Source organism: Podarcis raffonei, chromosome 4 (assembly GCF_027172205.1).
Source record: "Podarcis raffonei isolate rPodRaf1 chromosome 4, rPodRaf1.pri, whole genome shotgun sequence".
NCBI classification, from domain to species: Eukaryota; Metazoa; Chordata; class Lepidosauria; order Squamata; family Lacertidae; genus Podarcis; species Podarcis raffonei.
In genome coordinates this window covers 55,312,774-55,334,821 of record NC_070605.1, presented here as the reverse complement: position 1 = coordinate 55,334,821, position 22,048 = coordinate 55,312,774, and the positions used below count along the sequence as shown (strand labels likewise).

General features: G+C 40.9%; 1 protein-coding gene across 1 annotated transcript in view; it reads right to left on the bottom strand.

Moving 5' to 3' along the window:
• Positions 1-9,401, bottom strand: part of DYRK1A (dual specificity tyrosine phosphorylation regulated kinase 1A) — a 94,417-nt gene extending 85,016 nt beyond the window's left edge. Inside the window, exon 1 of the mRNA XM_053386698.1 lies at positions 8,512-9,401. The gene's annotated coding sequence lies outside the window, so the exon portion shown is untranslated. The remainder of the gene's footprint in view (positions 1-8,511) is intronic.
• Positions 9,402-22,048: the final 12,647 nt, after the last annotated feature.

The window sequence follows — 22,048 nt, the reverse complement described above, 5'->3', positions numbered from 1 at the left end:
AAGTTCCAGATCCTCCTCCCCTCATGAACCTACAGGTAGTGCATGAAATCCCTGCATGCATGACCCTGTATATTTTTTTTGTTCACTAAAGCAGTCAGTTCTAAATTTGAATATTCAATAATAAGCAAGAAAAGTCGCACAAGTCAAAGAGCAGTCAAGTTCATAAATAGAATTTAAAAACATTTTAGGAGCTATTTCTGTTCATAATGAAGTTGTAAATATATTTTCACAAAAATTATCAGTTACTGTTACTTTTGTCAAAATAAATTAAAACAATTCTTTAAAAAGATAGTTAAAAAGACTCTTAAAAAACTAAAAACTCCCTTAAAAGAATCAAGTCTTCAAAAAAGTTATATGAGCCAAGAAAGTCTTTAAAAGAATCCTTCCAAAAGAATTTAAAAATTATAAGGTAGCACCTTAGAGACCAACTGAGTAGTTTTAGGTATAAGCTTTTGTGTGCATGCACACTTCTTCAGATACTTTTGTTACTTTTGTGTAGCTTACATAATACATAAAGCATGGTTGATCATAACTACATTCTATGTTTAGACAGAGCAACTACGGAAGTATTTAATTCTTGCATTTGCCTGCCAGGGAACAAAGTTTCATTCATACTAAAGGGATGGACTGTCCTATGTCACTGGCCTTTCTCCAATTAACTACAACTTGACATTCCCCCTTTTTCATGTTGTCCCCAGGCAAAATGGGACTGAGAACTGGGATGGGGAGTGAGAAAAATAGCAACACAGTTTGCAAATATGGAAGATAGGGGGTCCCTGATGGTTAGAGTGAAGGAGAGAAAGAGAAGTGGAGCTGATGCAGGGATAGAAAAATTAATAATTGTGAAGGGACAGAAACCAGGTAAAGGGATTTTGAATGATTAGCGAGCATTTGTGTAAAGGAAAAGGAAAAGATAGACCACAAGTTGACTGGCAGGGTTTTAAAATGAACTGTTCTCTTCTAAAAATTAAAGTTTCAGTTTAATTCACTCATACTCAGATTTTAAACTTAATTCAAAGACAATTCCTTTTAAAAAACTGCTTACAGCCTGATCATAAGAGCAGTACTGCTAAATCAGATCAACAGTCCATATAAGACAGCATTCCTTTTCCACAGTGATCAGTCACATGCTTCCAGTAAGCTCATCAGCATCGAACAACTTGGAGGTTCCATTTTACTATCATGGCCAATTGCTACTGATAGTGTTTTGAATCTTCTTTTTAAACCAGCTAAGGCAGTGGCCATAACTTAATACAGAATCATAGAATTGTAGAGTTGGGAGGGACCAAATGGTCATCTAGTTCACCCCAGCAATGCAGAAATCACAGCTATATACAGAATCACATCCAAAAACACAATTCCAATTAAGTACACTTGGACCTTGGTTCTCGAACAGAATGCGTTCCAGGAGTCCGTTTGACTCTCAGAACTGTTCAAAAACCAAGACACGGCTTCCGATATGCTGCAGGAGCATCCTGCAGCCAATCGGAAACTGCAGAAGCCACACCAGATGTTCGGCTTCTGAAATTTTTTTCAAAACCAGAACACTCCCAGTTTTCAATAGTTCAGGAGCCGAAACATACGAGTTCCAAGGCATTCAGCAACCAAGGTACAACTATATACTTAAGGTCTTTAAGGCCTATCATATATATATCCAATCCTCTTTTCCAACCAGTGCATTTTACTGAAGTTCTACAATGGCTAAGTTCACATGTCATGTTCAACAACAATGCAAAACAAAACATGGTTTAAAGTGAACACACAGCATGCTAGTAGTGCACGTTGCTCAAGAGTTTTTTCATTCTGCTGCTGTTCCACTCTTGCTACTCTGCACTGTTGAGAACAAGCCAGAGTGTGGCTTTGTGATTATGTCTGAACTCAGGCTTTCGGTTTCTCCCCAAACAAGCCACAAGCAATAATCAAGGTTTATTCCTGACTTACTGCTCACTGTTCATTTAGAGAGAGAAACTGAAAGCCTGGGTTCAGACATCACATATTTGTTTTCCAATGATGCAGTGTGAGTGGGATAGGAGCAGAGCAAGAGCTTTATTGGAGCATATGCAAGTACGCTGGCCGTTAACTACACCATGGTTTGTTGTTAGCTACAGATTAATATGCCATGCAGACTGGACCACTGTATATTAACAAAAAATACTCGTAAATAACTTGTGAACCTAACTTGAACTCTACCATCTGAGATTACAGGTCCACATAGCCCAGCCTCCCATGTCCCACAGTGCATTGAGATGCCTCTTGGAATTCCAGAGCCAGGCTTGAAGGCAACAGCACTATCCCATTGATGCTCCTCAGCAACAAATACTTAAACACATACTACCACTAATACTGGAAATTCCATATAGCCATCAATGACTAGTGGCCATTGACAGGCTTATACTCCATGAATTTGTCTAATCCCCTTTTATAGCTATGTAAGATAGTGGCCAACCACATCTTGTGACAGCAAATTCTATAAATTAATTGTGCATTTTATGAAGTACTCTCATTCGTCTATCTTGAATCTTTTGCAAACCCCTAGAATTAGGAGGGGAGAGAAGATTTCTCTCTATCCAGTACTCCAAAATATGCATGCTTTTATATAGATCCCTCTTGCCGCCCCTTCGCCACCTTTTTTTCCTCAACTGAGAAGTCTGAAACATTGTAGCCTTTTCTCATAGTCAGTTTTAGAAATTCAGATATGTAAGCAAATTGCCAAATGGCACCTTCAACCTGGGTTATGATCGCCACAACCGAATGTCTAGACACCATCCCCCCTAGTGACATTTATTATTAATAACATAATTATTCATTTTATTTATATATTGCTTTATATTTTAAAGAAAAATGTCAAAGTGGTAAAGGGACCCCCGACCATTAGGTCCAGTCGTGACCGACTCTGGGGTTATGATGCTCATCTCGCTTTAATGCCCGAGGGAGCCGGCGTACAGCTTCCAAGTCATGTGGCCAGCATGACTAAGCCACTTCTGGCGAACCACAGCAGCGCACGGAAATGCGGTTTACCTTCCCGCCGGAGCGGTACCTATTTATCTACTTGCACTTTGACCTGCTTTCAAACTGCTAGGTTGGCAGGAGCAGGTACCGAGCAACAGCAGCTCACCCCATTGCGGGTATTTGAACCGCCGACCTTCTGATCAGCAAGTCCTAGGCTCTGTGGTTTAACCCACAGCGCCACCCGCGTCAAAGTGGTTTACAACACATTAAAACATCAAATATAACAATCCAGAATAAAACAAAAACGAACTTCCAAAAAAAAATTCAGATCCTTCTCTAATTGACATTTTGCTTTCCCCATGTTTATTTACCTACTTGATTTATATAGCTGCCCCATAACAGAAGTACCCTAGGAAGCCAGTGTGGTGTAGTGGTTAGAGTGTCAGATTAGGATCTTGGAGATCAGGATTCAAATCCCCACTCAGTCATGAAGCTCACTGAGCGACCTTGGAGTCAATCACAGCCTCTTAACACAGGGTCACTGTAGGGATTAACTGAGGAGCAGGATGAACCATGTACTCCATGGAGGAAAAAGGTGGAATATAAATGTAATAAATAAGCTATTCTGCTTACCTGCTTAAGCAAGCTGGAGAGGCCAGCCAGGTGGAGATGTCTCTATGTGGTCGCAATTGGACCTGCACCAGTTGCAAAACATACCTGGCACCTGGCTAATTTCTAACACTGCTCATAGTAAATGAGTTCCAGCCCTCTGATCATTCTGGATGGCCTTTTTTGTACCTTTTCCAGCTTTACAGTATGGGTTTTGAAATGTGGTGGCCAGAACTGTACACAGTAATCCAAGTTTGGCCATAGCATACATAGTATAACTGCATTACAATAGTAGTTATCTTATTTTCAATCCCTTTCCTAACAACGAATAGCATGTAATTCACCCTTTTCATAGCTGCCGCACACTGGGTTGACATTTTCATTGAGCTATCTACCAGGACCCCACATTCCCTTTCCTGTTTAGTCACTACTACCAGTTTGAACATCCATCAGCATACAACTGAGAGATAGCCAATTAAATCATAATCAGAGCAGACCCACTGAAAACAATGGAGTCAAGTAATTTTTCCACTGTATGTCTAACTTTGATTATCACTCATAATGTGAAGATTTTATGTGCTAACATGCATCATTTTACACTTAACTGAAAACTTTAGTTTGCTTCAAAATAGGGAAGGGTTGGGGCTCAGCGATAGAGCACCTGATTTCACACAGAAGGTCCTACTTTCAATCCCCGGGTGTCTCCAGATAGGGTTGGGAGAGAACCCTGCTTAAAACCCTGGAGAGCCACTGCCAGTCAGAGTACATAATACTGAGCTAGATGACCAATGGCCAGACTTTGCCTTCCTTTGTATAATCCTATTAAACGTCCGTCTGCAGTGCAAGTAAGACTTTACGACCACTGACTTTAAAGACCAACGATAAATTCCAGAATTCTGACTACTTAAGTTTAGCATTAATAAGGTTGTTAAGCTCTTCTGAACTCCTAGCTGACAGCTAGAACTAGACCATGCTTCAAGAAACTTTGGTTCACTTTCCTAAACTACTGAACATAGCTCCTATTGAGACACATGTCTATGTGTTCCAGATTTAATAATAACAGACTTGACTTTTAAACCTCCATGAGCAATGTTTGTTCCCAAAGATCTGCAGGTAAATTTTTCCTGAAGCCAACATACACTGTCTTCAAAAGAAAATACTATTAGTTGTATACACTGAGGCTACAATACTATACTAACCCTACCAAGGAGTAAGTACTATCAAATGCAATGTCTTCTAAGTAGACATGTACAGGACTGAGTTCAGTAGAACTCACTGATTTCAACAGAATTCAACTTTATCTAACTTGTCAGTGAATACCGTATTTTTTTCCGTCTATAAGACACCCCCATGTATAAGACGCCCCCTATTTTTGGGGAGCTGGGTTTAAGAAAATGGGGGGCAAATGGCCCCATGTATAAGATGCCCCCTAATTTTTGACATTATTTTTTAGGAATAAACCTAGTCTTATACATGGAAAAATACAGTATACTGTGCACCTTCTACATAATTAGTAAGAGAAATATTATTAATTTTATTTATTACTCACCCTTTACCCTAAGGCCCCAGGGTGGGTCAAAACATTTTAAAATGCAACATGAAAAAGTTTACAACCATTCAAAACTTTATAGCCACAGAAGTATGGTGATTCCTAAATATATACATTTCAGATATCAAATGTCAAAAAAGTAAAAAGGTGTTTTCAGCATTGTCTGAAAACTGTATAGCAAAGGTACCAGACATACCTCTGTGGGACAGGAGTTCTACAACTTAGGGGCTTCCACAGAGAATGCCCTCTCTTATATCACCTCCTGCCCCCTCCCCCAAGCTTCCGAGGGCAACCAAACTACCAAGATGGTCCCCACTGCTGAGCTTAACACCCAAGAAGGTCTGTAGGGAAGGAAATCATCTCTCAGATACTTACTTTCATTAAGTTTTTAGAAAACAAAAAACAGTAAGGCAAAATAAAACTGTTCAAAATTATTGTATAAAACTAAGATACCTGTACAATTAATCAATTTCATTCAATATCATATATCTCTTTTGTGTCACTATTACAAAAGTTAAAACTCATTTTCCAAAGTTTCAATACCAAAATTACCACTACATAGCACTATGTATTACAAATATCTACTAAGGATTAAGGCAAGGAAATTCCCAGTCATTAGAAAAACCATAGCCAGATTAAACCTGACAAAATCTCTTTAAAAGTAAACTAAGGACAAGAGTAGCAGCCAGTTATAAGAAATTTCAAACTTTACCTTGTGCAACTGTTCTTAAAAAGGATATTGAGGCTGCAATCCTAAACATGCTTACCAGGGAGTAAGCCCCTCTGATCTCAGTGGGACTTATTTCTGAATAAACATGCACAGCATAGGACTGTAAATATAACTTTTTTTTATTCCATATTTTTATCAATTTCATAATACTTTGAATTTTTGAACAGAACTTACTTTGAAATAACTTAGTTTGAATACTACCACTCATGCAATGAAACTATCCCTTCCTCTCCTTCCTCCATAATAAACCCTCCCCCAATCTTCTCTGTGGGTTCCAGAGAATTGCACTGAAAATGTATTTTAGAAGATGGGAGGTCTAAATTACTGTATGGCATCACAATGCCAATCTACTTTCTAACTTTCTTCTAACTGTCCTGTTCTGTGCAGTGAAACAACAACCATGACAATTTAACTCAGACTTAGAAGAGTTGTCTAAACAGACATGTTAACTTTGGTTCAAAAGTTTACACACAGTAAAACTGGGTTATACCATACATTTTACTATGACATGCATTAGTTTTATAATTCTTGAAACAATACTATAGTCTGGCAAGTAGAATGGTATTCCTACCAAGACTCCAAAAGAAGACAGCTCCAAGTTAGGGTGCTATCCAACTAAGTTACACTCAGAGTCAACCCACTGAAATCAATGAAGTTCATTTACTTCAATGGGGCTACTTTGAATATGACTAACTGGAACTTTCACGTGCAATTTTAAACATATTTACTGGGAAATAAACCAATGAAACTAATGAAAACAGCTAAACTTGCTTCTGAGTAAATATGAACAAGAATGCACTGTAATTCATTGATTTTAGACTCCAGTTACTGAAGCATCTAAGGCTTGCAACCATGCTTTCACAAAATAAAAAAATTAAATGGAAATGAAAGAATTCAACTATAATTTAATATATAAATATATAAATTGAATGAGTTTATATGAACAGTCTATGTGCTGTTCTTTATCTACTCAGAAGCAAGTCTTTACTCCCAGTAAGCATGGTTAGAATTGAAGCTTTAGTACTTTATCTGGAATTTAAGGCTATGCAAAGTGAACTATTCTCCTAACTGATGGTACTGATACAGTACTGAAGGCTGTAGTTTTCAATACAGCTTCCTGGGTAAGAGTACACCCTTGACAACACAGTAAACATTCAAATTCAAAATCTGCAATGCATTGTGTTTTGTAGAATAAATTCTTCTCTATTTAAATACAAAAATGAAACATTTCTCTATCAGAATAGTTCAGAACAATTTCTTGACATGTATAGACTTCCTTACCTGTGAAAACCACCTAACATATTTTTTAAACATGCAAATCAGACAGTGCACCCCATCTGAAAAGTTGCTTTGCCAGCAAAGATTACAGGATGGGGTAAACTGAGTGCTCACAGCAACATATTTCATGTCCTTAGGTCAACACAACAAGCAAATGTACTAGAGCAAGTATTTAGGCTTAAGGTGCCAACCTTTCTGGCAAAGAATGAGCTCTCTCTCTCTCTTAATAGTTTCAGGCAAGTTCTATGAAGAATCAGGTTCATATTAAACTAATTTTCCCCAGTGAGGACATTATCATCATAACATCTGTATGTCAGCAATACAATCCTATGCATATTTACTCAGAAGTTCCATTCAATTTAATGGGAGGTGTCCCACTTAATTCAATGGGACTTCCACTTTTGCATCCTGAGAGTTCAACTTCTTGTCTATGTGAAATCCAGAAATATTCACTCAAAAATTGCTTTAGTACATGTACATACATAAGATTAAGATAACAAATGAACTATATTAGTTAATCTGTTGGTTAACTTAATAGATTGTTTTTTGATAACTGAACAGTGACCAGACAGCTAATCAAAGAGTCTTGATGGGAAAACCCTTTACCCATTTAGTTGAGTATAGACTCAACTAAAATGTGCAGCATACTCATTTGGAAGCAAGTCCCTTTGCAATAAAATCTACTTCCTAGTGAAAGCAGTTTGGGATTGGCATAAAATGCAATTAAAGAATGAGAAACGAATCATTTGGGAGATGCTTATTCTAGTTGGGATAACTGATTTCACCCCACCACATGACAGAAGCATCCAATTCAGATGAATTATTTTTGCTTCTGGCGTCTTTGGCAAGGGAATGAAACCCTCCCTGAGTGACAGAGTACATGGGTACAAGTGACCCTGGCGTGACGGGAAACACCAGATTTCCCATGGCCAAACCCGACTTCCAGACCAGTCAACCAGATACCTACTGAGGAGCACCTAAAAATCACCCGTATCCCTACAACAGGTGCTATATGAGAGCTGCTGACTTTCCGCCACTTGCCCAGGGGGTTACGAAGGAAACTTCTTCCTTCCTCCCCTCTGCCATCCTGGCCCAGGTACGGGCGACGCCGGGCTCTCAGGACCAATCCCATAGTCAGGTGGGAAGGGTCTCCCAGGCCTCAGCCGTCACCTTCACGATTTAGAGCACGGACGGAGCTTGCCCTCGCCTTTCCAGGCCTAGCCGGAGAGTAACGGCGGGTGGAGGGACAGCCGGCACCTGCCTTTCCTCCCGCTGGGTCGGCCACCTCCTTCTCCTCCCCACCGGGGCGGCCAAGATTCCCTCTTCAAAATGGCAGCGGCCCCTCTCCCTGTGCCGTTGAGCCGGCGGCCCCGCTGCCAGAGGCCCTGCCGCTTACCCGTGTGTGGGGCGGTGGCCGCCTCTAGTCCGCGTCCGGGGGCCGCAGTCGTCCTGCTCCTGGCCGAGGCCTCCTTTCCCGGGATGCAAGGAGGGAGGGGTGGCCGGGGGCGGCGGCGGCAGCAAGCAGGAGCGGCGGGTGGTGGTGGTGGGTTCACTTCATTCCCCGCCTCAGCCAGCGGCCCAGCCCAGCCAACGTCTCCGCAGTCCTCCTCCTCCTCCTCAGCCGGCTTGCCTCGCTTAGTCCGCCACGCTCGGGCCCTGTGCAGAAAGGGAGCAGAGCAGGGCCTCGGCCCCGGAGCGGAGCCCACAACCCACCTCCCTCTTGCGGGAGGAGGGCAGCCCGGCCCGGCGGGCGGATCCGCGGCGTTTCCTGGCCGGGCAGATTTTCTATCGCTCACAAAATGGCGCGCGTTCCAAACCTGCGCAGCGATCGGCAGCGGGGCCCGGACACGGCGCGGCGGCACCTCAGCTCCGGCTGCTGCCTGAGCCCAGGCCAAGCAGAGCGGAGAGCGCAAGAGCGGCGCGGGCGAGAAGGGGAGCGCAGCGCTGAACCGAGCCCCCGGGAACTCCTCGCTCTCCCTCTCTCTCTCGCTTGCTCGCTCCCTCTCCCTCGCGCCCCCTCCCTGCCTGCCAGCCAGTCAGTCAGTCAGCCCCCCGCTCTCCTCCCCCTCCCGAGCGCTGCTGCTGCCGCTGCTGCTGATGCCGCCGAGCCGGCTTCTCTGGAACTGCGCTTCGGAGCACTCCTGTCTACACGCACGCTCACCCCGCTTCGCCTCGCTACCGCGGACCAAAGCGGGGTAATTCTTCCGTTTCCTCCGCGAAAAAATCCGAAGGGAGATGAACCAATGTAAAGTTATAATTCGGGCGGGAAGGATTTTTTTTTTCAAAAAAAAAAAAAGTCCAACTGACAAAATGGCGACGAGAAGAGCCTGTTACTATGGCAACTGTCAATCACGCCGAAAGAGCCCCGCCCCTCCCAGGCGGGAATCCGCGCTGATGGAGAGGAGAGGAACGGCCGAAGGCGGGGCTTGGTCGCCTTGGCGACTGCTGCTTCATTCCCTTCCCCGCCGTCCGGTGATATTATAAATTCCGAGGCACGCACCGCTCTTGCTGTCATTAGCGCCTTCTCGGAGAGGGCTCTGGCTCGCTGCGGTTTTTCTGGGGGAGTCCGTTCGGGAAAGGAGCCGGGGAACGGCCCGATGCATTCTCAGAGACTGCTCCAAGGTTACAGGGAGGTCCGCGGGCCTCAGCGCTACCAAATCTGTGTTGCGAGGACCCAATACGGTTTCTGTTCGTCTGCTTTCGCATTTGGACCTGGCTCGGTGGGAAGCGGCCTCGGGAAGAAGACACAGAACCACAAGGCAGGAGGGTGCAGCGCATTCGGGATGTACGAGTCAATTGGCGAAGCGACCTACAAGCTGGAGAGGAGGATGCCTAATTTCTATACACATAGGACGCTCGGCTTAAACAGATCTGCATTGCTGTTCTCAGCCAAATTAATGTCTAGTATAAGTTTCCGTGAGTTTCCAGACCTAATACAGAAGCTAATCTGAGCCTAGTGAAATATTTTTGAGTGGCCTACCTATGGATTGGTAAAACAGGAATGCCATACCTTCTCACACATACACCTGCATTGTCAGATGTTAAGAACAACCCGAAAGCATGTGGCCAACTAATTTAACTTTTGTTCAGTCTTCTTTCTTCAAGTCCAAAAGACTCCCTCCAATTTCTTAGATATGATTTTTTATTTTTACAGAATGGCATTCATGGTATAAATCATTTCAACGATTCAGTCTTTGACTTTCTGCTCATAGGCCAATCTGCAATGCCTTCCTCCAATTAACTATTTTTTTATTTGCTTGCCAATTTTTTGGTGTGTAAATATGAACACAGGCCATCAAATAAGTGCATGATGCATTAGACATCAGTTTCGCTCACTCAACCTGCAGCCAACCCATTTTAGCCTGGATGTGAAGAATTACTTATGAACTTTAACTACAGTGAAGCAGAGCAACATATTGCTTCATGGTCTTTTAGAATCACTACCCCTAAAAACTTAATAATTTAGTTGGTTAGTCTTAGCTAGATCTGCTATAACTAAGGTAATGTTTAAAGAAGAGAATGATAGTGCAAGTTGAAGAATACATCTATTTAGGACAAAAAGTATATATATTGGGGAGATAAAATTAAACAGTGGAAATGAAGAGAGGAGTAAAACAATCATGGGCAGCCTTTGAAAAACTCAGCTTCATAATGAAACAAAAATATCTCCTTAGATTTTAAGGAGTTAAATACAGTCATACCTCGGGTTAAATTTGCTTCAAGTTGAGCGCGTTCGAGTTGCGCTCTGCGGCAACCCGGAAGTAACGGAGTGCGTTACTTCCGGGTTTCGCTGCTTGCGCACGCACAGACACTCAAAATGACGTCATGCGCAGAAGCGGCGAAAAGCGATGGGCGCATGCGCAGACGTGCCGTCACTAGATACATTTACCTCTACTCCAGATGCGAACGGGGCTCCAGAACGGATCCCGTTCGTATTTAGAGGTACCACTGTATGGGCATATTACCTGTAATGTTACAGTGTGGAGAACTGAACCGTGACACAAAGAAACATGAACAGCTTAAGAATAACACCTAAGTCAAAAGATAATATATATAAGTAGAGTAGATAAGGCAGGAATGGGGAATCGGAGGTATTTCAAATACTGCCGTGCAACTCCCACCTGGTATGACTAATTGTCAAGGATGATTAATATTTTGGTCCCTCAATGTCTAGTGGCCTGTAGAGTTCCCAGCCCATTTAAAGGTTTTTGGTCAGAACCCAACAGGACTCTACTTCTTAAATGCACAAGAATATGTTTGTCAAATATTTTAGTGGAATTCATACTTCTGGGAGAGCTTGGACTAGATGACCCACAAATCTCCTTTGAGTTCTCTGGCTTTCCTTTTCCTTCCTTTTCATTTGCACACATGGCACAAATATTGCCTTATAAATGGACTACCAATATGTTCATCTGCTAAAGTTCTGAAGTATATTAAACCCTATTAAAATATATTATCAGATTAATCTGCTGCTAGTGCTAAGCAAGCCTACTGGTGTATTCAAAATCTTTTGAAGACTCAAGTGCCATTAACAACACAGTATACCACTTTATACCCACCATGAAATTTATGAAAAGAACATTCCATATGTAAAATAAACTGCAGGGGTACTCTTCCAAGTGTTCCAGTTCTTCAAGACTGGTACTCGAAATACTTAATGCTTCCTTTGGAAGAGTTGAATGGTATAACTTAAATGGATAAAAACCATATAAATTGTGCTTTGCTACTATTTAGCAAAGAAATTAGTAATGGTAGAACAAATAACTTGTTGTTTCATAAAGTTAATGGGGTTGAAGTGTAACAGAAGTCTCCGATAAGTATTTTTAAAGTTAACATGTTAACTTTCAAGTGCATGCTTATTGGAAACAAGTCCCATTGGATTCAGTGGGACTTTTCCAAATCTGATTAAGATCTGACTGCTATTCTTACATCAGGACAATGCTCCAACCCAAAGATTTATAACACCAAAAGTTAAGTACCTACAACAAAGTTTACCAACAATGTGCAAAATCACTATTCTGGTATTGCTGCATTGTATGATTCAGATCAAACTTGTATTTACTCAGAAGTAAGTCCATTTGAATTTAATAAGGTTGCTAAATCATGTTTATGTTTAGTTAGATGTAAGTATCATTGAGTTTAATGATTTAACATAGATTGCAGCTTAACTCCAAAGTAGATGTCCATAGGACTGCAGCAATGCACTCAATCCTATTGATGTGTAGAAATATTCCACTAAGGTTCAAATTTACCCCTTATTCTAAATTACTAGGGTTCTAGGTTAAATGTAATAATGATCAGCAGTGAGAAATAGTGTAGGAATTTAATGTTACAGGGTTAACTTCAACATAGTTTGTAACATTTTCATTTTTTTTCTTAATTCTTAGATTAACATTGATACAACTTGTATCAGGTGCAAAATGCTTTATTGCAATTGCTATCAAGCACACTCCACTGATTTGTAATAATGAGATTCATAATACTATAAAATGCTTTTAGCAACCTTATGTTAAATTATTGTGCCCAACGTTCAAAGGATTCATTATTAAACAGCACTGGATTATTTTTTTTAAAGATTCAAACATGAAACAACCAATCGTCTGCCATTTGAAAAATACTAAATATGGAAATTTATGAGTCTTCAACAGCTGTTATTTCAAAACCTACGGGAATCCAAGTAGTTTTGCAGCAGATATGGCACTCCAGTAATATGCCTGTTAAATGAAAGTGATTCCCATTTTAAAACATGGATTTGTCCCAAGCAAACCATTTGGTTTTCAAATACAATTAATAATTCCTTCAATTTTGTTTGTGAAAGTATACAAATAATTTCATGGCCTTAGTCCCATAATAGCTCACCTGAGTCAAGTCACTAGGATGACAAAATGTTCCAAGAGAAGAATGCTTCTTTCAGGGTGCAATCTGGCCATGCCCTCTTCCAGAATATTCCATTTCATCCTTCTTCACTGATTCTCCACCCCTCAACAAATACTCAGCATTCTGTGGCCACTGAATATGCTCAGTCCTCATTGGGATGGCTTATTTTAGTCTCTGCCCCTTCAAATCTAGTTCTTTAGAACCTTATGAGTTTCCCTTACGCCTGCTGAATCCTCAATTACAGGCATCTCCCCACTTACACAGGGGTTATGATCTGGGGCCCCACACGCATAAACAAAAATTGCATAAGTGAGGAGCACCCTATAAACACCCCTTAAATGCCCTCTCTGCTGCTCTCGCCCCAATCCAGACCAAAAATATTATATCCAAAAATATCCACAACTAGAATTGAAGTGCTGGGGCCAGCTGGAGACGCACAGAAAAGAGGCTGCTGTGCTACTGTGTGCACCAGCTATTAGGCTGGGAAGCTGAGCAGTCTAAACAAAGCCTCCCTGTGCCTGTGGTCACATCAGGGCTTCCTCCGCCCTCACTTATGGGGAGGGTCTACTTATGGCCCTCCAGCTCTCTCCCACTGTTTGCAGGTTTGAATTATTTATTTATTTCCTAGCACTGCGCATAGGTGGAGTCATGTCCATACTCCATGTGTTTGCCAAACAACATATCAGATAAGTGATATGAAAAAAGGAGGTTCTTAAAAGTTTCATTTATGAACACATTTTTCTCCTTTTACAATACAGTGGTACCTCAGGTTAAGTACTTAATTCGTTCCGGAGGTCTGTTCTTAACCTGAAACTGTTCTTAACCTGAAGCACTACTTTAGCTAATGGGGCCTCCTGCTGCTGCCGCGCCGCCTGAGGACGATTTCTGTTCTCATCCTGAAGCAAATTGCAACTAATTTGTTCAACTGCTTTCAATGGGATAAAGTCATTGTTACCTTTTTAGCAAGAGAAAGGAGCCAGTAGCTTTAGATCTGCAGTAGCTTATTAGTTCCCATGAGTGATATTTTGGTGGAGCGGTGTGCATTCCATATTTTGATATTCAACAGGAAAATAGCTGCCACAATGTTTCCAGTCCAAAGCACTGAACAACTTGGTGCATAAAGGTGATTCCGACTAAATATCTAGAAGAACTTTCTGACAGTATGAGCTGTTAGACAGCGGAATGGACTCCCTCAGAAAGTGATGGACTCTCCTTCCTTGGGGGTTTTTAAGCAGAGGTTGGATGGCCATTTGTCATGGATGCTTTTTTTAAGATTCCTGCATTGCAGGGGATTGGACTAGATGACCCTTGGGGTCTCTGCCAATTCTACAATTCTATTATTCTAAATACTTCAAGAACGCTTCTTTCTGTAGAGTCCTGCCCCGGAGTTAAGACTGCTGGAAAGGCTCTCCCTAGCATCCATTCAATAGGTGTTATACATCAGAAGACTACATGCCTTCTCCATTGCAGCACCCTGGCTTTGTAATCCTTGAAACTTGAAATTCATTCAACATTCACATTGTTAATATTTAGACATGACTATTGATGTAGGTATTTTGAGGTTCCCACTGATGTTCAATGGAACTTGGTTTGATATTTTCACTAAGTTTTTGTTATTTGATTATATTAACATTGTTATTTTATTGTTACCTGTCTCAAGATCTTTGGATTCAATGCAGGATAAAAAGGTAAAGGGACCCCTGACCATTAGGTCCAGTCGTGACCGACTCTGGGGTTGCGGTGCTCATCTCGCTTTATTGGCCGAGGGAGCCGGCGTACAGCTTCCGGGTCATGTGGTCAGCATGACTAAGCCGCTTCTGGCGAACCAGAGCAGTGCACGGAAACGCTGTTTACCTTCCCACTGGAGCGGTACCTATTTATCTACTTGCACTTTGACGTGCTTTCGAACTGCTAGGTTGGCAGGAGCAGGGACCAAGCAACGGGAGCTCACCCCGTCATGGGGATTCGAACCGCTGTCATGGGGATTCGAATCTTCTGATTGGCAAGTCCTAGGCTCTGTTTAACCCACAGCGCCACCCACGTCCGACGTCAATGCAGGATACAATGCAGAATACATCACCCACGTCAATGCAGGATACAAAGCATCAAATAAATAAATAAAATGTATGCAAACTTGCTAAATAAATAAGAGATAAAAATGTCAACCTTGGCCAGCAAATAAATAAATAAAATTCACCAGTATGGCAGTGAATAACCAGGAAGGAGATTTTGGGGTTGTGGTGAATAAATTCAGTGTGCCATCATGGGTGTGAAAAAGTAAAATTACATATTAGGAATGCCAGCCCAGCCCATACTTTATATTTATTTATTTTAAAAAATACTTAAATACTGCAATTTCATTAAAAAGATCAAAACAACATACAGCAAATACACACACATATACATATACAATAAAACCTACATAAAAACTACAGCACAGTTCACCAGTGGACTAAAACAGAAAAAAAACCTTTAATTTTCAGTATAAGCCTGATGTCATAGAAAGGTTTTTAACAGATGTTTAAAAGTTAATCCTGAAGATGCTTGTTGTTTTACTATTATAAATAACCCAATATACATTTGCACTCACTGCTTTTATGGAAGATTATCATCGTGTTCTATATGTAGCTTACTACATGTATAAGGAAATTTTGGTCCATTTATTTATTTAGAGCATCTGTGTACCCCCCTCTTCAGCCAAAAAGGGTCCCAAAGTGACTTACGTACAACCAAAACAAGTCCCCACCCGCAGGCTTACAATCGAAACACACACACACAAACACACTGTCAAAGGGGAAAGGGACAGAGAGCAAACCTAGCTATTGTGCCTCTGGTGCTTCCAAACAATACACGTATTCCTATTTCCACCAACTGCCATATGCCAGGGGCACGTATGAATATCAACAACCTGGTTAGAAGGAACTGTTCTCTCAATATTTTCATACAGTGCACATAGGGGTTACCTTGGAGAGCATACTAACAGTACATACATCAGGCAATAATAATAATTAATAATACAGAAGTATTGCACAATAACTCTTTATCATGCTTCTGCGAGTCTTAGGTAAATGTAACTCTTCTACAAGACCTTAATATTATTTTTTATTTAAAAAACACAAATTGATTCCAAAGATACAAGCCCCGCTTTCACACATTGTGAAATATAGTTACTAAGGTTAGTAACATTTCCTCTCGCATAGATCTCAAGTATGGGACAGCAGAGTGTTTCTTATTATCTTTACTTATTAACTATCCCCTACAGGCCAAATTCTAACTTTATATTGTGCGTGTGATTGCTATTCCCTTATACTATGTAGTATATATACTATATAGTATATTCCCTCCCTGCAATCTTTTCTAAGGACTATTCATGTTGACACAACCAAAATAAACTTGATGGGAAATGAGACAATGGCATCTATCTGGCTGAAGGTAACTCACCCAAATTCAAAAGTGGGAATAGAAAGAGCAACAAGGAGAACAGCAAATTGTTCTTTGTTTTTCAAAGCATGGTTAAATTTTCTCTTCTTCGACTAACACCGTTTCACACCAAATGTTGTCTTAAATACTGAATACAACTATTAACGTTTTTCAAAAATAACATTCACAACACTTTTATCACTACTAGATCTAGCTGGGAACTCAAGTCTTACATTTGCTGAAGCAGCAAGAAAGTAACAATCTAATACATTAACCATCTCTAAAATATACACTATAATTAATCACTCTAGGAATGAAAGCATTAATTTTGATGCAACTGTATCGGTCAAGAATGGTCTCAACACCTCCCCTCTGTTTTTAAATGTAACCATTCCAGCCTTAAGTTGTTTGAGTTATTCAAATATTCATGTATCAATATATCTTTTTCTGGTGGTAGCTTACCTACCCGCTTCCATATTTGGATAACAAACTAAGTCAGAAAGTTATTTGAGGGGGTCAAGTTGTTTAGTTTTATTTTTGTCTATCACTAATAACGCTAAAAAAATGTGGTTGCTATTACTTCCATCTCTATAACCAGCCAATCAGAAAAGGAGGACTGTAAATAACTGGTCGGTCACATACCTTGAATTACAGAGACATTTATGTATGCTTAAACATAGCAGAACAGCACAACTGTGAATGAAGCCATACAGCAAAATGTTAAAGCTGTTAAAATAATGATATATTATCGTCAACACTCATTTATTTCCCTGGATTATTATTTTTTGCCTATCACATTTGGACAAATTCCTTGTGCATTTTATTTCAATTTTACTGTCATATTTGAGATTCTTCTGTTGCTATCCACAAATCATGCTATTTATAGAGAATCAGTTTAAGACAAACATATAACAGAATAATCACTGAACGATTTATGCAGACTTTCAATGCAATGTTCCATAACATTTTGAGAATGTTTATGCAATGCTTAAGTCAGAAAGAACAACTGAAATTATAGAGTAAATTGGTATACTGCTCTCTTACATGTAAATAATAACTAATAAATAGTATTAGTCTATAATACTAAATACTAATTTAGTATGTAAATGGTAATAATATTCTGTGCTGGGACCTTCAGCAAAAGTCTAGAAAAAGCCATGATATTATTTAAAGATATACCTGATGATATCCAATGTTAGAGTAAATCCATGGAAATAACTGAGCTGATATCACCCATTATTTCCCAGTTTTACAACACAAAGTAGGCATATATGAGCATATCACGGCCTAGGACCCTTCTACCTATGGGACCACCTCTCCTGGTATGCCCCACGGAGGACCTTAAGGTCAATAAATAGCAACACCCTAGAGGTCCCAGGCCCTAAGGAAGTTAGATTAACCTCAACCAGAGCCAGGGCCTTTTCAACACTGGCTCCGGCCTGGAACACTCTGTCTCATGAGACCAGGGCTCTGCAGGATCTGATTTCTTTCCGCAGGGCCTGTAAGACAGAGTTGTTATGCTGGCCTTTGGCTTAGAATCAGTTTGATTCCCTCCCCCTCTTTCTTTTTCCTTTCTCCTCCTGTGAAGAGGCTGCATCCTAATGTGTTAATGTTGTATTTTAATCCTGTTTTTTAAATTGTATTTTAATCAACTTGTTTTATTATTGGTTGTTAGTTGCCCTGAGCCCGGTCTTGGCTGGGGAGGGCGGGGGTATAAATAAAATTAATTATTTATTATTATTATTATTATTATTATTATTATTATTATTATTATTATATGCTTTGAAATCTCTTGACCTCAGAATCACAAGGTTGGATCCAGAGATACTTGAGGTATAGGGGAGTTCCCACGAGGCAAGACACAGTGATAACAGCAAGAACCTTTATTGAACTACATAACTGGGAAACGGACAAAGCAACTGCTTACATACATTCCTGAAAGCCAGGGCCAATCCAACGTGATTGGTGGTTGGCTGTCTAAACTTCCAAGCTGCGAAACACGACTCAGAGTTCAAGGGCCAATGGCAGAGGCCCAAATCCTGAAATGTTCTGTGATTGGACATCATGTATTGAATCAGAACACAGGAGCTCAGAATCCTTTGTCCACACTCAAGCTCAGGCAAACACAGACCACTGAATACAAAACAATAATGCAATGGGATGCGGGTGGCACTGTGAGTTAAACCACAGAGCCTAGGGCTTGCCAATCAGAAGGTCGGCGGTTCAAATCCCCACGACGGGGTGAGCTCCCATTGCTTGGTCCCTGCTCCTGCCAACCTAGCAGTTCAAAAGCACATCAAAGTGCAAGTAGATAAATAGGTACCGCTCTGGGCCGTTTCCGTGCACTGCTCTGGTTCACCAGAAGCAGCTTAGTCATGCTGGCCACATGCTGTAATCCGGCTTCCTCGGCCCATAGAGCGAGATGAGCGCCACAACCCCAGAGTCGTCTGCGACTGGACCTAATGGTCAGGGGTCCCTTTACCTTTACTCATGCAACAGGTCTTTCCTGGCTCCTCCCACACTAGTCACCTGCATCCCAGTCAAAGCCACTCCTCAGGGTCAAGGACCCTCTGAAACTGTGTGGATGGGGCATGAGGGACTGTAGTGAGACAGAAAACTGGGAGAATTTGGTGGGACTGCCTTGCATAAGTGCATCCCTTTGTGGAAGGCATCTCTGGATCCAAGCCATACAGTCAGATCCTAGGCAATGCTACACAAAATAGATAAGGTGCTAAGCTCCCAGCTCCAAGACAAGGAAATGCTATTTAAACTTTAACCTAATGTGGTTTCTAAGAGTCAGAAGCCACATTATGTTAAAGAGAATGGTGAGGTTGACAGTAGTATTTTACACCACATTGTAAGGGTTGGTAGAGTAATCACATCCCTCTAACACTATTACAGTGATGAGATGCTGATGGTGAGGAAATATTGGATACACAGTGTTAGAAAGCTGTCTGTGGACAAACAGCTCTCTTGGTCTGAAAAGGGAGATAAGCACTGCAACCCATAGTTGAGTTTGACTGGACTTAACTGTCTAGGGATCCTTTACCTTTTTATAATGCAAGAATTCAACTGCCTTCATCTTGCCCACTTAAACCTGAGGAAAAGTAGAATAAATTGTAATGGACTCACATTGCTTACATGGCTGGCAACAATATGTAATCTTTCCCTTCATCACTATCTGTTTCCTGGTAGTGTGTAAGTCCACCTCTTCTTGTTACCTACCCACCCCTCCACCAATATTTATTCTACAATTACTTATTATATAAGCCCCCAAATCTGCCCATTTGTTGCATGCACTCTGCTTTGCGCATGCAGTGTTGGAGAGGTAAATTTTCCTTCCTGCCACAGAACATCAGCAGAAACAATGGCAACAGAAACTTTTATGTGGAACATGATGGAGGGATGAGTTCTCCCAGTAATGTAGATACAAGCTTTTCTATATGGAAAGAGGATGGAATTTTTCCAAAACAGAAAGGAATAATTATTATTATTATTATTATTATTATTAATGAAACACATACTGTGTATTCTTGAAATTTATATTCCATGCAGTATACTTCTGAAACAGAAAATTCTCTTTTACTAAAGCAGTAACAGAACTTGATGGGGAAGGGGGTGGGCAGGTGAGCAGCAGCAGCAACAGCAGCAACAACCATTGAAAGAGGACTAAATAGTGAATAACTGGCACTGAATAGAGTTAGCACTAGAATAGTGTTCACATGAAACTCTTTGTTGTATAGAATAATACCTGGTTAATTTTTCCTAGTCATTTGATGGCACTTGACACAATAGGAAATTAGATTCTTCTGGATTAGCAGTAAGAATTGGCAACACTAGTTTGCAGCAGTTCTCCTGACAGGTTTGGGAAGGTGATGTTCATGGGACTATTACCCCATTCTACCCCATGGGAATTCTCCTGTGGAGTGCCACTAGGGAGAATGTAGGTGTCACTCAATAAATCATCCAGAGCTTTGGGGTGAAGTGTGATGATTGATAGCCAGCTCTATCTTTCAATGTAAAGAAGTGTAAAGTGATGCATGTTGCCAAGTCAGCCAGGCACCTCCATGACAGTAGAAAGAGGAGAGCGACTGAGGAGCATTTGTGGGGTCGTCAACCTTGATAGACATTAAGAGGGCAGTTCGCAGCATTGGAAACTTTAACAATAGATTTAGGAGCTGAGGATTTAGCCTGCATCCTACATTCACATTGACATTTACACTTAGACAGTGCTTTTTCTATTAAAAAAAAGTTTGGGGTAATCTCATTTTGACTCAAGAAAATCACCATTTTATAGTTCAAATCCGGGAAAATAAATACAGTCAATGGACAAAAGTACAAAATGTTTAGGGGTATATGTACCCCTGTGTTTCCCCAGAACAAAGCACTGCACTTATCAAAAGAAATGGGTCTGAACTAGCAGTGACTGAATGAGGACTTTGGGTCTTATATTCTTACCTTTAATAGTTGTGTAAAAGAAGGCATTTCAGCAAGGACAGTTTGGAAGATGGTTCAGAGGGGAGAGGAAATCATTCTCTTCTCTTCTTCCAGCAGGAGCCTCTGCTGGTTCTCTCCTTTCTGCAAACAGAGAATAGCCATTATGGCTAGTAACCACAGATAGCCCTCTCCTCTATGAATTTGTTTAATCCTCTACTATACAGTCCTCTACTAAGCCCTCTACTATACAGCTGAGGCAGTGGAAGACAGGAGTGCCTGGCTTGCTCTGGTCCATGGAGTCATGAAGAGTCGGACACCACTGAACAACTAAACAACAACTATATAGCTGCAAATAAAATGTTTAAAGTGTGTTTTAAGTGAAATATGCAGTATGACACTAGGTGGGCCTTATGGAAAATTCAATGTATTTTTAAAAACACTTTAAAAAAAAAACATTTTCAGAACGTTTTTTTATAAGTGTGTAGAGTCCACCTAGGTTGGTGGATATCACTGCCTCCTGAGCTAATTCCATAGTTTAACAATTTGCTGTGTGAGAAGTACTTTCTTATATCTGTCCTGTATCCTCCAACATCTTAATTGGATGTCCCCAAGTTCTAGTTTTAGGAGAGGATAAAAACTTTTCTCTATCCTCTTTTTCCATGACATGCATACTATCTATCATGTCTCTTTTTTTTCCTTCTTTTTTTTTTTTTTTTTTTTGCTTCTTCTCTGAACTAAAAAGCCTCAAATACTGTGATCTATAAGGGAGTAACCATTTCATCTGGCTCCAGTGTGCTTTCTTTTCAATCTGTGTACACATGACACTACCCACAATGCAGACTTTTCTGTAGTCTCTTGAGAAATACTCCTGTTAAACCAGCTTCAATCCGAAAGGGAAACATTCACATTGTAATTGAGGTGTGCACAAGACACCAATAGTGCATGTGCAGATGACAACACATGCACAGATGACAGCTTCACAAATAAGGTTGGAAGGGATTGGATGGGCAGGGAAACCATAGACCAGGGGTGCCCAAACTTTTTTTCAAAGTGGGCCAGATTTGCTGGAGTGAACATGCGTGACGTGAGGGCTGTCGAGCTTTTTTTAGGATTGAAGTTGTCGAGCTTTTTTTACAATTTTACCTCAAAGTTGCTGAGCTTTTTAAAGGATTTTACCCTAGGACATATACTGCCACGGG